We start from the raw sequence: 17,170 nt of genomic DNA, 5'->3' as shown, positions 1-17,170 counted from the left end.
GCTGCCAACCTTATTTCTTTAACATTTGAAAGCCTAATTTCATTTGAATTTGTTACAAGCTTATAAACAGTATGATCATTAATTAAACATAACAGACAAAAACATTAAATGTTCTGTAAATTTTCAATCATTACTATAGTCTGACATAGCCTTAGATAGAAAAAAAACCTTCTAATTGATACCAAGTCCACAAGACCATATTTTAAATCCAAGCAATGTCCATAAATAACGTGACAGACAAATATTATTCAATTGAACTGGTCAGATGTGCATATTTTTTCATGGTCTGAATCTGCATTTAAAAAACAAACATGTACTAGTTTCTTCCATATGTCGGATGAGACTCACCCATTCAAGACTATGGATGAGCAAAAACAAACTCAGATGTTGTACTCATCAACTGGATAGCATCTAATTTTTGGATACATTGCAATTCTTTTACATAGTAAATAGTATATAGTCAAAAAAATGTTAAAATTTGAGTCCTCACAGGTTGATAGCTTTTAATGGCTAACTGAAAAGATGGTAACAAATTGCAAGCTTTCAGATCCCTTCATCAGACATGAATAGTCTCGAAAGCTTGCAATTTGTTACCATATTTTCAGTTAGCCATTAAAAGGTATCAACCACTGAGGACTGTCAAAATTTAATATTTTTCTATATACTAGCTAACATGGTAGAAATATATATTTGGACTAATACATTTTAAGAATTGCCGATGCATAAAAAGGATGGCACACGGATGCAATATGGACTACAAATGTATGAAAATTCAGAAGAAAATCACCTATTTTTTCTGGATGAATTATTTTTTATATGCTCATATGAACTTAGCCTGACAGTTATAAAAGATGATCATCAAGTTTCTTTCAAGCCAAAATGCTACTGGCTTCATGTACCAAAACAGCAGGGTTGCCACCAAAAATTTCAGGGCCCCATACTGGCAAATTTTCCGGGGCCCCCTTTAGACTCCGCCCAGGCTCCACCCCAGGCTCCACCCCTCGAACTGTCCACAGTCCCACCGCTCTCTCTTGGAAAAACCCCACTTCTCATCTATCGCACATTAACAGTTCCCATCACCAGATCACACATATAGCCGGCAGCTTTTGTTTTGGCCAAAGAATTTTTACACCGCCACCATAAGACGGTAGACACTTTTGGCCGGGCCCTACTCTGCTGTAACCTATTAAATATTTGTTAAAATATGCAATACAATTTAGGTATATTTTTATTTATTGTTCAATTTTTAAAATTACCAATAATCTCACATACAAGGAACAAATACCACCACACCATGTCCAGACCACATACTACCACCAGTGACCGAATAATATCACATACGAAGAACAAATACCACCGCACCATGACCAGACCACATATTACCACCACAGTGATCGAATAATATCACATACAAGGAACATATACCGCAACACCATGACCAGACCACATATTACCACCACAAAGTGACCAAATAGCACATGCAAGGGACAAATATCGCAACACCATGTCCATACCACATATTAGCATCACATGACTGAATACTACAATACTGATCAGTAATAAACACAATACTATCACCATAAATGCTACTATACACAGGAGATCTGTACTTAGTACGCAGTGTCTGTGTACAGGTAATACACTGATCACTGATGATATTATACACAGGAGCTCTGTATATAATGTACAGGTGATACAGTGATGACTGGTTACATTATACACAGGACCTCTGTATATAGTATACAGTGTATAGTGTCAGTGTAAAGTTAACACACTGACTCACCGGTGACGTCTCTAGGTGAAGTCCTTCATCTTTCAACTTTCATCCAGCACAGACCGCCGTCACTTCTTCCAGCCAGGACTTGTTTCTGCAGGAAATAACACAGTTATCTCGAGCTCCCCTTGCAGAACACATTACTTAATTTTTCCAAACTTCTACATTACACCACATGAAGAAAAAAAGGCGACATAGTATCACTTTACACAGTAACAGGACCGCCCTCCCATTTAAAACAGTATCCTCTAAAAATTAAATGAATACGTCCCTGCAGTAATAATATCCCTTTAATTAGCCCCTATAGTAACAATATTCCCCATTCTGGCCCCCGTGTGTCTCATTTCTGTCTCCAGCCATATGTTCTCCCATCCTGCCCTCATGAGTATCCATTCTGCCCCATATGATCTCCCCATCTGTCTCCATCGTATCGATCCTACCCCATGATCCTGCACAATCTGTCTCCAATCCTGCCCCCAATGTCTCCAATCATGCCCCCATGTATTTCATCCTGCCACGTATCTCCATTCTGCCCCGTATTTCCAATCATGCCTGTATCTCCATTCTGCCACCAGTGTCTCCAGCATTCTGCCCCCAGTGTCTCTAGTATTCTTCCCCCAGTGTCTATAGCATTCTGCCCCCCAGCATTCTGTCCCCCGTGTCTCCAGCATTCTGTCCCCCGTGTCTCCAGCATTCTGCCCCCAGTGTCTCCTGGATTCTTCCAACAAGTGTATCCAGGATTCTTCCCCCAGTATTCTGCCCTCAGCATCTCCAGGATTTTGCCCCAGTGTTTCCAGGATTTTGCCCCCAGTGTCTCCAGCATTCTGCCCCCAGTGTCTCCAGCATTCTGCCCCCAGTGTCTCCAGCATTCTGCCCCCAGTGTCTCCAGCATTCTGCCCTCAGTAGCTCCAGTATTCTGCACCCTGTGTTTCCAGCATTCTACCCCCAGTGTCTCCAGCATTCTTCCCCCAGTGTGTCTGGCATTCTGCCACATGTGTGTCCAGCATTCTGCCCCCAGTATCTCCAGCATTCTGCTCCCAGTGTCTCCAGCATTCTGCCCTCTGTGTCTCCAGCATTCTGCCCCCTGTGTCTCCAGCATTCTGCCCCAGTGTCTCCAGCATTCTGCTCCCAGTGTCTCCAGCATTCTGCCCCCAGTGTCTCCAGTCCTGCCCCCAGTGCTCCAGCATTCTGCCTCAGTGTGTCCAGCATTCTGCCCCCAGTATGTCCATCATTCTGCCCCCAGTGTGTCCAGCATTCTGCCCCCAGTGCTCCAGCATTCTGCCTCAGTGTGTCCTGCATTCTGCCCCCAGTGTGTTCAGTATTCTGCCCTCGGTGTGTTCAACATTATGCCCCCAGTGTCTCCAGCATTCTTCCTCTCCACCCCCATGTGTTTCCAGCTGCCCCTGGGCCCCCTGGATCGCTGAGTTGAAAAAAAAAACATGGTGTTCTTACCTGACCGCGCTCCTGTGGTGGACGAAGCTCCCGAGTCCATGCAGCTGAAGCGCGCACTCGCCAGGGGCTGACAATGACGTCAGATGCCGGCGAAGGCACACTGCGGCTGAAGTCATCTGCCAGCCTCCAATTGGCTGGCAGCTGTTAACTGTTGATGTACGGGCACGGGCCCGCACGTCAATAACGTTAAACTGCCGCAGCGCCTGTAGGGGGGGCCCGGTGAGCAGATGAGACGGGGCCCGATGTGGGCCTCCTCTGCCCACCGGGCCCCATACGCCAGTCAGGGGCAGTAATGCCCTGATGGCGGCCCTGCAAAACAGTAATAATGACTTGCTTTAATTATTAAAACTTCAAAATTGTACTCTAGCTGAGCAAAATGTAGAAATAAAAGTACAACATGGCAATAAAAAACAATTGACTCAACTGGATCAGTTAAGGTTTTACAGTCTTATTCCCAAAACTGCAAGCAGCTAGAAAACTTCTTGGCATGTGTCATAAATTGTTCCCTGAGTTTATTACAGAGATCTAATGCACCTTCTTTATGTTTCTTTAGGCTTTTTCTGATTTTGCTTTGACTCTTATCACCTTTCCTTGGCAAGTTCAATACTTGGCTGGCAGTTCTTGTATCATAAGGGAGTCTCTGTCATATCTCTGGGCAGCACTGGTATAGAACTGTTATCAGGTTAGAGTCTCTCAGCTGTGCTTTCAGAAGTTCTGTATAAAAGAAAATATATTTTAGAGATCCAGAAAGGCAGAAGGCAACCAGCATTAAGGGATTGTGCTTCAAAAGAATTTCCAACCTATGGATTCCTGAAATAGTTGGCAGATAATGCGGTTTCAGGTTGTTTCATCAGTAAAGTCTTGCAATTTATTGTACACAGCTACACTGTTTTCTCATTTTTTTTGCAAGGCACAGCTTTTAAGTTAATTCAATATGTATCTAAATTTTGCAGTTGGAGCTATATATGTAGTAAACAGGTTCAACAAACAAACAGTAAAATTAAATACACTGTGAAATTCCATTAATCCAACATTCACAGCAGCAGATTGTGGAAAATTCTGCAGTTTTTATAATTAAAGTACATTGTTATGACTTCATTGCTAAACAGCAATATTTTAGACTGATGATAACTTCTTTGATATGTTTAACAATCATTAATACAGAGGCAGCATTGTGCCTCCCCACTTCTATGCCTCTCCAACTCACTAATGTACAGTTGTTAAGAAAAATTTCACCTGGCAGTTCTAACTATGGCTACCATTAACAGGTTTTGTGATAGCCTCTCTGTTGATGAAATCCCAGGAATTGCCCTGGCCTTCACCCTTTAACCCATGTACATGTATCTGTTGTTACACAGGATTTCCTGGACTGGGGCCATTTGGGTTGGCTGCTTCTCAATGATGCAGGTTTTCAGTTAACAAGATCAGAACTAGCTGAGTAGACAAGATACAAAAATGTTAGGTAAGAGAATGATCAGTAAATAAGCTAAGATCAGGAACAGGAAAATCCACCGGAAAATAAGAGATGAAAGAACATGTTTGGAAAGCATTTGCCAATCTCAAATTTGGCATAAACGTAGCACATTCAGATTTGTGTTCACTTTCACAAGTATTTTTAATCAAAGTCAGAAAAAGTCAGTCACAATTCGGTAAATTATCGCGTTTAGGGCTCATGCTCACTTGCGAGAAACTCGGATGAGTCTCGCACGTCAATACCCGGCACTGCACCCGGCACTCAGGAGCATAGCATGCGGCTGCATGTATTGCTATACGGCCGCACACTCCGATCTGAGCAATGGGTGCAGTGCCGGGTATTGACGTGCGAGACTCATCCGAGTTTCTCGCAAGTGAGCCTGAGCCCTTACACTAATGCTTTTGTTATTACTTTGGCTATGATAGTTGCACTGTATTATGGGCGGGAGGATGAATTTGATGAGGGGAGGGAGTGTGTCTATGCCAGAGGAGCATGTAGAGAGGTTACAGCAGCAGCATGAGATTTTTTTTTCTTTTTCTTCCCTTAACTTTATATGCAATGATTCCGGCAAGCAAATCAGGGTGCAGAAACCATCCACAAAGTCATGACACAATATCATCTGTGATTGGTTGCCAAAGTGACATGTCACTATCCATATAAAAGCTGATATCTTGTTTTGCTAGTGCCATTTGCTCAGTGTCACGGTGCAGAGAGGACGCTACTGCACTAGTGATAAAAGTGAACTTATCCTGTGTAAAAATTGATCTACCAACATCGAAGTAGATTGTGCAAAAAGTTTCTGGCAGTGTCCCATTTGCTACTCCAAATCATTTGTGCAACCACTGTGTTTCAGTGGTAAATCAGAAGGCCAGATTTACACTAACAAATAGTTAGACCCAACATAGTAGTGCAGCTTTGAGGGCCAATCAGCTACTCCTAATAATTTGTCTAAAACTGTGTTTCAGTGGCAAATCAGAAGGCCAGATTCCCACTTGTTAGGCCTAAAGTAGTGGTGCAGCCACTAGCTGCAATTAGCTACTCCAAATTGTTTGTGCTAAAATAGACCTATATCAGAAACTGACTTTGGTCAATATGTTGCTACATGCCTCTTCCGCCCATCCTTCTTTTATGATCAATGCCATTCCAACTGGTCAATTTCTTCGATTGCGTCGCATTTGTTCTTCTGAGATAGACTTTATAAAACTAGCTCAGGATCTTAAAATAAGTATACGGGAACATGGCTACAGCCATAGATCAGTGAAAAAGGCGTATCATTGCGCTAAACATTCATCACAACATGATTTACTGTACTCGGCCCAAAAAAGTCTAATGACAACCAAATTAGGTTTTTCACGAAGTTCCATTCACAAGCTGATGCAATGAGAGAATGTTTGAATAAGTCATGGCCAATTCTACTTGCAGATCCAACTTTATCCCTTTTTCTCCCCCAAAAAACAGATAATATTTCGTCGTTACAGAAACCTATATGACAAATTAGTCAGGAGCCATTACCAATCAACCTCTCCATCTACATTTCTGAAAAACTATCCTCTACAAGTTGGCTGCTCCCCTTGTGGAAGATGTGTAGCATGCCCCAATGTTGAACGTGTTGATTCCTTCTCAGACTCTGCAAATTTAAAAACTTTCCGGATCACACATGTACAACTAAAGCTGTCATTTATTATGCGATGTGCCCTTTTCCTAAGATTTATGTGGGACTTACCACTAGACAGCTTAAATTACGCATCCGGGAACATGTTCTTGGGATTTTAGCTGCAAAAGAAACAGATGTATCCACATTAAAAACTCTACCAAAACATTTTAGAACATTCCATAATTGTGATGCGTCATTACTAAAAGTACGGGGCATTGACAAAATCGCTACAAACCTCAGGGGCGGTAATATTAGCCGCCGCCTTGCACAATTGGAGACTAAGTGGATATGGACTTTGAATACAGTCCACCCTCATAGCCTAAATGAATACAACAGATTTGTCACTTTTCTTTGACCATCTTATGATTTATATCATTTTAGTTATTGTCTTATGTTATTGTCTCGTTTTTAGCCATGCTTTTTCTTTTTTCATGCTTAATATGTCACCTTTTTTTATTATAGAATTGCTGTACTCTTCTGGGCTTTGTTGCATATTGGAATTAGGATCTGGAGATAATGATGGGCTGTGGTTACTCATTCTAAGAAAGTTCCTCCCTTGAACAAGAAATCCCTTTGAACTTTATTTTTGCCATCCATGTCTTTTTTTCGTTCTTTACTTCTCTTTTTTCCTTTAATTTGATACTATAATTGATTATTTATTTTCACTGTTTATACGCTATCAATATTGTATTAATTTTTTACAATTAGTTTTTGTCTATTAAACTCTGTGCATATTTCATTATGTTCACCATTCACTATTTTTGTAATATTCAAATGTATATTTACTTCTTACACTCACATTTATATTTGTTTTTTATTATTATATTGATAGACAAATTTATTTTAATATGTATATTTAATGTTTATCATCTTTAATATCACATAGTATTGTATTTTTTCTTACTTTCACATTTATATCACCTATTTTGGTCTTTTGTCCCATATACAGTGTGTCACCCAACTTTCCACTTCTCCTACAGGATTCCTATATACAAAGTAGTTTCCATTTGCCCAGCTGCTTACATCCCTTATATGCACATTTCCCCACATCATCCCAGGGAGAAGGTGGTACACGTGCGCATGCTGAGGTGTTTGGGTTGCCTTGCCGACCACATCTCTATGTCTCTGGTGTCTTCCGGTCACGTGCTTATCCATATGTTTGTTGCATCCGTCACATGACGCGGTCGCCGTGGTTACTCACTCACGTCGGCTTGTGTTGCGCATCCCTCCACTCCTCCTCCCTGTGATTGGTCGGCGGCTTGACACACCCTCTTACACACTATTGGCGTACAGCACTATATAGTGCTTACTGGTCCATGTTGTCTCCACCCTCTGACAAAGGCGGAAACCGAAACGCGAATCAGGGTGGACGCCACTCGGACGAAGTAGCTATATTGTCATGTAAGTTCACTACTTATTAGATTGTTCTCAATATGACCCACACCATGAGATGACTTACTATATATGGGTCTGCGATGATATGAGTACCTTTCCATGCATGTAGTCTTACATATTAGGACCTGCTATATAACCATTCAACACATTGAGGATTGCACTGGCACTTTACTATTTTTCTATAATGAGACTCGCTATTGTGTTGTTCAAGTAAGGATTTTATGATAAGATTATATGTACATTGTGTTGATTTTTTGCCCTCCATCCCACACTGTCACATATTTTGGGTGTGCGTCCCTGGTTTTAATTGTGATTTTGGTGTCATTGTGCTGACACGCCTGTTGCTGTTATCTTTAATAAAGTTACTCATGATTATATATGATATATTGTACTGTATTGGGACTTTTTTGGTCAGTTCCTTTTTCCTCTCCCTCCCCTCACTAATGTAGTGGTGCAGCCACTAGGTGCAATTAGCTACTCCAAATCGTTTGTGCTAAAACTGTTTCAGTGACTAACCAGAAGACTAAATTTCCATTTAGATATCATTAGGCTTAACAGTGTTGTTCAGGCACACTGTCTAATAAAATAAATAGTGATTGTTCATTTAGTGACAGGTGACTGAAAGCTATGGGCCTAAGGTTGAGAAACAGCAGGGTGGAAGAGGGGAAGGCTACTTACAACATGAGTGGGAAAAAGCAAGGTCATGGCAGGAGGGGAAGTAGGCTTGGTGTTTGACGTGTACGTGGGTTAGGTGTTAATCTGAATGAAACTTTCATTGAACAGACATCGTCTCGTCCTATTCAAAACCACTGACAACATCTGTTACTGATCTGCCTACTTGACTTTTTTGCAGCCTCCCAGCAATACACCTTGTAGATGAGGATCAGATAAAGCATATGCTCAAGTGGATGGCAAGCGCTGCATCAAGTGGCTTCTCCTCCTCTTTCTCCACCTTAACATCAAACACAGTACAATCCTCAGAGGTGGCATTCCAATCACCCTTGTTTCCCCCAGCATCAAATATTTCCAAGCGGCCAACTGACTGTTGGGAAACTCAGATGGGCCGTCCGGAAGAACTGTTCACACATTGTATTCCATGGGCATCAAAGATCTACTCAGAAAAATCAAAGAATCCAAAGGAGGAAAGCATCTGTACAAATGCCCACATTTTTTCATGTTGGATCTGGGGCTGGACAAAGTAGGGTCCGAGCAGAATCCAGACCCTCATCACCAGATGTTAACCACCAAGGGTGGAAGTGATCCTGATGAGACTCAGATGCCATTGGCGTACCCATACTGTACTGTGGTGTCTGTGCAAGAAGAGGAGGAGGATGACTTTCAGGGTGATGTCGTCAATCCCACCTAGTCTGAACCCAGAGGCAAAACCGTCAATGAAAAAGACCTGGGTGTATGGGTGGATGACAAACTCATATTCAGTGGCCAGTGTCAGGCAGCTGCTACAAAGGCAAATAAAATAATGGGATGCATTAAAAGAGGCATAGATGCTCATGAGGAGAACATAATTTTACCTCTATACAAGTCACTAGTGCGACCACACTTAGAATACTGTGCACAGTTCTGGTCTCCGGTGTATAAGAAAGACCTAGCTGAACTAGAGCGGGTGCAGAGAAGAGCGACCAAGGTTATTAGAGGACTGGGGGGTCTGCAATACCAAGATAGGTTATTACACTTGGGGCTATTTAGTTTGGAAAAACGAAGGCTGATGGGTGATCTTATGTAAATGTATAAATATATGAGGGGACAGTACAAAGACCTTTCTGATGATCTTTTTAATCATAGACCGGTGACAGGGACAAGGGGGCATCCTCTACGTCTGGAGGAAAAAAGGTTTAAGCATAATAACAGACGCGGATTCTTTACTGTAAGAGCAGTGAGACTATGGAACTCTCTGCCGTATGATGTTGTAATGAGTGATTCATTACTTAAATTTAAGAGGGGACTGGATACCTTTCTGGAAAAGTATAATGTTACAGGGTATATATATTAGATTCCTTGATAAGGCGTTGATCCAGGGAACTAGTCTGATTGCCGTATGTGGGGTCGGGAAGGAATTTTTTTCCCCATGGTGGAGCTTACTCTTACCACATGGGTTTTTTTTGCCTTCCCCTGGATCAACATGTTAGGGCATGTTAGGCTATGGGTTGAACTAGATGGACTTAAAGTCTTCCTTCAACCTTAATAACTATGTAACTATATGCAGCGGAGTAGCTCAGCTGAGGACGTGGAGGAGGAGGAAGATCAGGAGGTTACATGGCAGCTTCCCACACAGACACAAAGTGATACAACCATGACAAGCACTGCATCCTCAGCCCCAACTCTGCCTGTGGACATCACCGGTCGTGAGTATGCAGTTCACAGGGGTAGCAAGGGCTGCCTAGCCTATGCATTTTTTGAGATGGCAAAGAATGATGCAACATTTGTTGTCTGTCAAATTTGCATCAAAAAACTCAGTAGAGGCAAAAATTGCAATAACTTGACAACTACATGAAAGAATCAGCACATGTATGTGGAGTGCCCCCGTGGGCAGGGGGAAACTCATTACTGGGTCCTTCGGTTCTCAAGGGGGATGTCACGTGGCTGACCCGGTCCATGGCCCTTGGGACGTCCGTGTAAAAGGGAAAGGTCTTTAAAGGGATATGTTCGTGATGCCACCTGTGGTATTCGGTCAGGGTGACCGATGCTGCTTTAAGGGGTCCGCCGGGGTGATGATATAGCAGCTAGATGGTTTACCTTCCCACAGGTGAAGTATGTCCCCAGGGCTTCCCAATGTGTAGATGGTGGATGGTGAGAGGCGTAGTGAAGAACGAGGACACAAGGTTGCAGTCTCTTTACCTTTACTGATGGCTTCAGCATCCACAGTCCAGAGCACCAGACCACAGGGCAGGCCGGTTTGGAGGCAAATGCAGAGTCCCCTTATCAGGTGGAAATCAGTAGCCTTCCTCTAGTGCCTTGGCTTGGTGTTGTAGTACCTTACTGCTAAGCCTCTCATAAGGTCCTCACAGATGTTGTAGATGTTATCGACGTTATTTCTCTCTCTGTCCCCCAGATGGATAGGACAAACTCATATGACCGGTGGCTTGAGGCTTTTTACAGGGAATCTATCATGTCCCGGCCTCTTGTGGGTGCCACCTTGCCTCCTGGGTATGGGGCGGATCAGTAATTTGCAATTAGCTGTCCTGCCGGTCTCTGGAGCAAGGCATAAAGGACTGTTGCTCCCTCGGTGTTCCGGCTACCGGGATTCTGCGCCTCAGAAGGAGGCAGCCTGTGCAGGGCAGAACTCCTTCTGGTATCCACTCCTTTGCTATGACTTCTTCTCACTCTCTACAATACAGTTCTCTTTTCGTGTCCTTTCTTAGGAACTGCCGCACTTAGGGCAGGTGCAGCTCTGTGACCCTCTGTCTAGGCCTCTGACAGGCTCCCACCCCTGTCAGGGACCAACTACCTGAGCAAAGCTCAGCCAGCAACTGCCTAACTTCCTCTCCAGGCCACCAGTTTTACCTAAGTGTCAAGAGTGCCCTAATAAATAGGAGCATAGCTCCCCCTGGTGGACTGCAGTATGAAATGTGTTGTATGCTTGTGGAACCTGGTAAAGAGATCTCCTTTATTGCCTCCAAACATAACATCACTCCCCCTAGAGGAGAATGATATTACTGCAACGACCAGGACCCTGGGGCGCTGCATATGATCAACATGCATTAGTGTGGGAATCTCACTGCTCTAAATGCGAACTTGTGGGCCTCGCCATTCACATGCCATCCCATAAACCTCATCTGCTGCTTCTTCCTCCACCTTTCCAAGCCTTCACACAGTGGTCTCCAGCAGGAGAAACTACAATGCTTACCCACCACAGTTGGGGTGAGTAAGAGGCCATCAGCTGTTATGGAAGTAGACAAGACTGCTGATTTTGTGTCACCTAGCACAACACATCTTTCTCAATCCACTATAGCATCTCCGCCTGTACTTCCCTCACAGTCCAGCAGTTTGTCCTGTTCTCCATGCTTCACCCTCTCTCAGCACAACAACCGGTCCCTCAGTTGTGGTCATGTTAAAGTATGTTTCCTACTACACATGCCAAAGTTAAGAGTTTGAACTGCACCATAGGAATGCTGCCTTTCCGCCTAGTGGATACAGACATTTTCCAAAAGTTGATAGCTGCCGCAGTCCCCCACTACCAGTTGCCCAGTCGCTATTACTTCTCAGAGAAAGCTGTGCCTGTATTACATTAGCATGTTGCCAAAAATAACACCCATTTGCTGAAAAAATCTAAGTCTGCCAGGGTGCATTTTACCAGTGACACCTGGACAAGCAAACATGGGCAGAGGCATTACATCTCGCTGACTGGGCACTGGATGACTGGTGGCTGTGGAGGCAGGTGGTCAAGGGCTGCTCCACAAGTCTATGAATTCCCAATGCTTGTGGGACAAACCTGTGCATCTAACAGTTCCTCCACTGCTTCTGTCTTCTCCACCTCTTCTAGGGCCTCCACCTTTGTCCTCAACCTAACCCTTAGTCAGACACGCATTCCAATAGTGCAGATAGAATCTCCCCCATATCCGTACTGCACAGCCATGGCTCACCACAATCAGGCAGTGTTTAAAGTAAAATGCCTTGGAGATGACAGTCAAACAGCTCAAGAGTTGTGGACAGGTGTCGAGGTCAAGTTAAAGCAATGGCTTTCTCCACTAAACGTGGAGCCAGGGAAGTCTGTGTGCAATAACAGTGCAAGTCTGGTGGTGGCCCTACAGAGTGGCAACCTCACACACATGCATTGCAAGGCTCATGTCCTCAGCCTGGTGGTAGAGCAATTTCTCCACCACTATCCTGGCCAGGTAGCGCTGTTGCAGACAGCACAGTCGCTGTGTGCTCACTTCCACCGATCACACCCTGCAGCTCATCGACTTGCATTGTTACAGAGGTCTTTCATCATACCGGTTAACCATTTGATTAGTAATGTTCTGACAGGGTGAAATCCCACTCTGCACTTGTTGCAGCAGCTGTGGCAGCAGTAACAAGCCCTGGGGCAGTATGTCCTTTGGCATAGCCTGGGACAACACAATTTGGATAGTGCAAATAACATTTACAAAGTTTGCACAGGTGAAGGAATTCTGCACCCTTCTGTGCAGTTTTGAAATGGCTACTAAGATGATTAGACTGACAATGCCATCATCAGCATTACTATTCCAGTTATCTACATGCTGGAGCACACTTTGTATTGTCTGTGTGAGGAGGTGATGGTCCTAGAGGAAGAATTGGAAGCAGAGGAGGATACAAAAATGTTTGGACTGTCTTTGCACAGGCGGATGTCTTGGGAGGGTGGCTTACAGCAATCAAGGGGGGCTCATGGTACCACACAAACAGTTAGTGAAGGAGCTGAGAAACAAATTGAGGCAGACAAGTTGATGGAAGTGTAATAATCAGGAGATGAAGAGGATAATGATGCGCTCTGTTTTCCGTGCTTGGCGGGAGGGGACGGAGGAATCAATCTTGAGTGTAACCCTGCCACCAACACAGCATGGACTTGGACCTCATGGAAGCTCCCGACACATCAGTGCCTTCTTACTGCACTATCTTCAATACTATATTGATATTCTTAGAGTTAGAAATAGTGCTGACTACTGGGTTGCCGCTGTGTTAGATCCACGATACAAGAGTAAATTTAGCCTGATGCTTCCCCCCTGGAAATGGATGCGCGCATGCTGGAGTATGAAATATGCTTGTAGACAATCTTAAGAGTGGGTTTCCTCAAGACAGCAGTGAGGCACACAGTATGTAACCAAGTTGTAGACGTCATACCTGGGTGTCATGATCCAGGTCGGGGTTTGCTTCTTGCTTCTCTTTCCCCTGCCTGATCATGGAGGGGTTAACTTTTCCGGCCTCTATTTGGGTATTGGGTGGCTATTTATTGGTGATATTTTAGGTAGCCTTTGTCAGTAATAGTTCATGCTTCCAGGCTCGAGACGCTAATCCGTATACCCTAGTGATCCTTTTGCCTCTGACTTCTCGTGTGTGTGTGTGTGTGTGACCTGTTCCCTATCCCTGACTCAGTGTATGCTTGGTGATTTCCCTAAAGTGTTTGACTCGGCTTGAACTCTGAACTCAGCCTCTGTTTTTTCTGTCTCTGGTACTGCATTCCCCGACTGGCTTTTGACCCTCTGGCTTGTACCTTGACTCCTCTTTGCGTCTCACGTTTTGAATACCGTGCTCCTGTCTGGCTCTGACTTTTGGCTCGTCTCTGACTTCGTGCTTTGTTGTGACCTCTGGTACTTTATCTCCCTGTCTTTGGCTGACTTTGGCCTGTCTGACTACTCTGCTGACTCCTGGTGTTGGCCTGCACTTCTGCACCAAATTGCTACACAGAAAGTTCAACACTTTTTCCCGTAACATCGCACCCTGGTGGTGGCTTAGCGCAACTGCTCTGCAGCTACATTACATTATCACTGACCAACTACATTTTAAAGAGAAGTTTGCACTTTTTTTTTCTCTGGTATGGACCCGCTCTGTACTTTGGCGGATCGGGTGACTAACCTTACTTAGATGATGCAGGAATTATCTGTTGAGCACAGGGCCTTGGTTACTTCCAGAAGCAGAGGAAGATGGCTGAGACAGTTACATTAACCTGGGGAATCTCCTCTGTCAGTAAGTCTGGTGAGGTAACTGATGTGTCTCTGAACTCTCTTGAACCTTCGGTGAATCTCCCTGACACCTTCTCTGTGAGAAGGACAAGTTCCGCACATTCAGGGAGGGTTGCAGATTATTATTTTCCCTTAGACCCCGATCTTCAGGGAATGAGAATCAGTGGGTTGGGATAATTATATCTTTACTGAGATGAGGGTCCACAGTCTTGGGCTTTTTCCTTATCCCCGACTGCTCCTGAGAGAATATCTGTTGAGTTTTTGAGGCTCTGGAGCTCATCTATGACGAACCAGACCAAGTCAGATTGGCAGAGGACATTATTTTGGGCCTATTGCAAGGAAAGCTCTCTGCCAAATGGTACTGTTCGGAATTTTGGACATGGTCCCCAGAGGTGTCCTGGAACGACTCGGCACTCAGGTGTCAGTTCCAGAGGGGACTGTCTCATCATTTAAAGGATGCTCTGGCTTTTCATCCTCCTGCCTTCTCTCTGGAAGAGGACGTGACTCAGGCCATTTGCATGGATCGGAGGTTTTGGGAGAGAGGAGTCGTGCAATGGGAAACTCCTTTCCTTCCAAAGAAACCGGAAACTTCGCAACCTGCTGAGCCCAAGGAATCGGAGAGGAGACGTCGACGGGAAGGCAAACTTTGTTTTTACTGTGGTGTTTCAGGACATTGGAAGAATGACTGTCCCTCCTATCCTCCTACTTCGAAGGTGTCAGAAAACGCCTAAGTCTGGGTAACTACTGAGGAGGTTGCCCAGACTCACCGGTACCATTTTCCTCATTCCTTAAAGTACAGTTAAAAGTGGAACTTGGTGTAGAGAACTGCTTTAATCCCACTTTGGCCTTTGTGGACTGTGGGTTATCCATGAACCTGATTGACTCTAAATTGGTGGCCAGTTGTAAGTTAGGGACAGTTAATTTTGAGACTCCTATTAAAATTGTGGCTATTGACTCTAAACCCCTCACCAAAGGCGGGGTTAATTTCATATTTAAAGAGTGCACCCTCAAGGTGGGGCCCTACACCAGGAGCATATTTCATGTTTTGTCTTGCATAATCTCCCTGCTGGCCTGGTGTTGGGGTTTTCTTGGTTGCAACTTCATAATTTGGTGATTGACTGGGTGTCCCGGGATATTTTGAAGTGAGGACCTCATTGTTCTGAAGCTTTTCTTACTATTATGTCTATGTCATCCGTCAGTCTGGAGGGTATTCTGGAGTACCTGAAGGACTTTTAGGATGTATTCTCTGAAAAAGAGGCTGAGGTTTTGCCACCACACTACCCATTTGATTGTACCATTCATCTTGTTGCTGATGCTAAATTGCCCAAGGCCCGTTTCTATAATTTATCCAGTCCCGAGAGTATGGCTTTGAAGGAATACATCTCTGAAAGTCTTCGCAATGGGCAAATACGCCCTTACATGTCTCCTGTTGTGGCTGGGTTCTTTTTTGTGAAAAAGAAATGATGGTTTGTGCCCATGCCTTGATTTCCGAGAACTGAATAAGATCACTTTGAGAAATACTCACCCTCCCCCACTTATCCCTGATTTATACAACCAAATACTGTCTGGGGCTAAGTGGTTTTTTAAATTGGATCTTCGGGGGGCATACAATCTCATCCGTATATGATAGGGGGATGAGTAGATAACTGCATTTCTCACCTGAGGGGCTGTTCAAAAATTTAGTTATGCCTTTTGGGTTGACTAATGCGCCAGCTGTTTTTCAAAATTTTATCAACTATGTATTTTCTGACTTTATTGGGTGCTTTTTAGTTTTGTATCTTGATGATATTCTGGTGTAATCTGTGGAGAAGCAGGCCCACATAGGTCATCTGCGTGCAGTTCTCCAGAGACTCCGGGAGTAGGGTTGAGCGAAACGGGTCGGCCATTTTCAGAAGTCACCGACTTTTGGCAAACAGTGTGGGGTCGGCCATGAGGTCGGCGATCTTCTGAATCTGGTATTGGAATTCCGATACCGAGTTCCGATATGTTTGCGATATTGGGAATCGGTATCGGAATCCATATTTAAGTGTTAAATAAAGAATAAAAATAAAAAATATTGATATACTCACCCTTGGACGCGCCCTGGTACTAACCGGCAGGCTTCCTTCCTAAGAATGAGCGCGTGAATGACCTGCGGTGACGTCGCGGCTTGTGACTGGTCGCGAGTGGTCACATGGACAAGCCGCGACGTCATCTAAGGTCCTTCACGCGCTCATTCTTAGGAAGGAAGGCTGCCGGAAAGAAGCAGGGCGCGTCCGAGGGTGAGTATATACCTAATAGGATAATAGGACAAAGATATTGACTATGTTAAGATTTTTTATATTTTGGCAGATATTTATGTTTCACTACTTCCATGCTCTTCACCTCCTTTTTAATTTCTCCCACACTTTCTTCTTCTTCATCCTCAGCAGCAAAAAAGCTCGTCTATGTACTCCTATATAGTGTTTTTCCACAATCTAGCAGGATACGGATGGAAAGCCACTAATAGGATAAATTTGAAAAAATGTGCAGCAGGCAGCACTAATTGAAAAAAAGGACAATGGAACAGTATGAGGCAGTGATGCACCCCGAGCTGACTACAACCAGCGGTGGCTGCAGACCAGACTACAGAGTGAGCGGCACTCACACAGACACCTTGCAGACAGCTCTGAACAGCGCTGCAAGGCAAAAACAAGGTTCTCACACAGCGGTTGTTAAATTAGCCTGGGTAAAGCACAATGAAGCAAATCGCTATCTCAAAACTGTCCCTCAGTCAGAACACAGCGTCC

General features: G+C 44.1%; 1 long non-coding RNA gene across 3 annotated transcripts; it reads right to left on the bottom strand.

The window, feature by feature from the left end:
- Nucleotides 1–1,826: 1,826 nt before the first annotated feature.
- LOC143779829 (uncharacterized) lies at nucleotides 1,827–7,507 on the bottom strand. 3 transcript variants are annotated; one of them, XR_013216508.1, is made up of 5 exons: nucleotides 7,378–7,507; nucleotides 6,424–6,473; nucleotides 4,463–4,660; nucleotides 3,761–3,940; nucleotides 1,827–1,868 (listed from the first exon to the last, which is right to left on the bottom strand). It is a non-coding gene; the product is annotated as an uncharacterized LOC143779829 (long non-coding RNA). The 3 variants fall into 3 exon arrangements; XR_013216509.1 differs by lacking the exon at nucleotides 4,463–4,660; XR_013216510.1 differs by lacking the exon at nucleotides 4,463–4,660 and having other exon boundaries at nucleotides 7,276–7,487.
- Between the last annotated feature and the right edge of the window lie 9,663 nt (nucleotides 7,508–17,170).

This window comes from Ranitomeya variabilis, chromosome 1 (genome assembly GCF_051348905.1).
Source record: "Ranitomeya variabilis isolate aRanVar5 chromosome 1, aRanVar5.hap1, whole genome shotgun sequence".
Lineage (NCBI taxonomy): Eukaryota > Metazoa > Chordata > Amphibia > Anura > Dendrobatidae > Ranitomeya > Ranitomeya variabilis.
The sequence above is the reverse complement of the archived record's forward strand: the minus strand, read 5'-3'. Positions and strand labels throughout refer to the sequence as shown.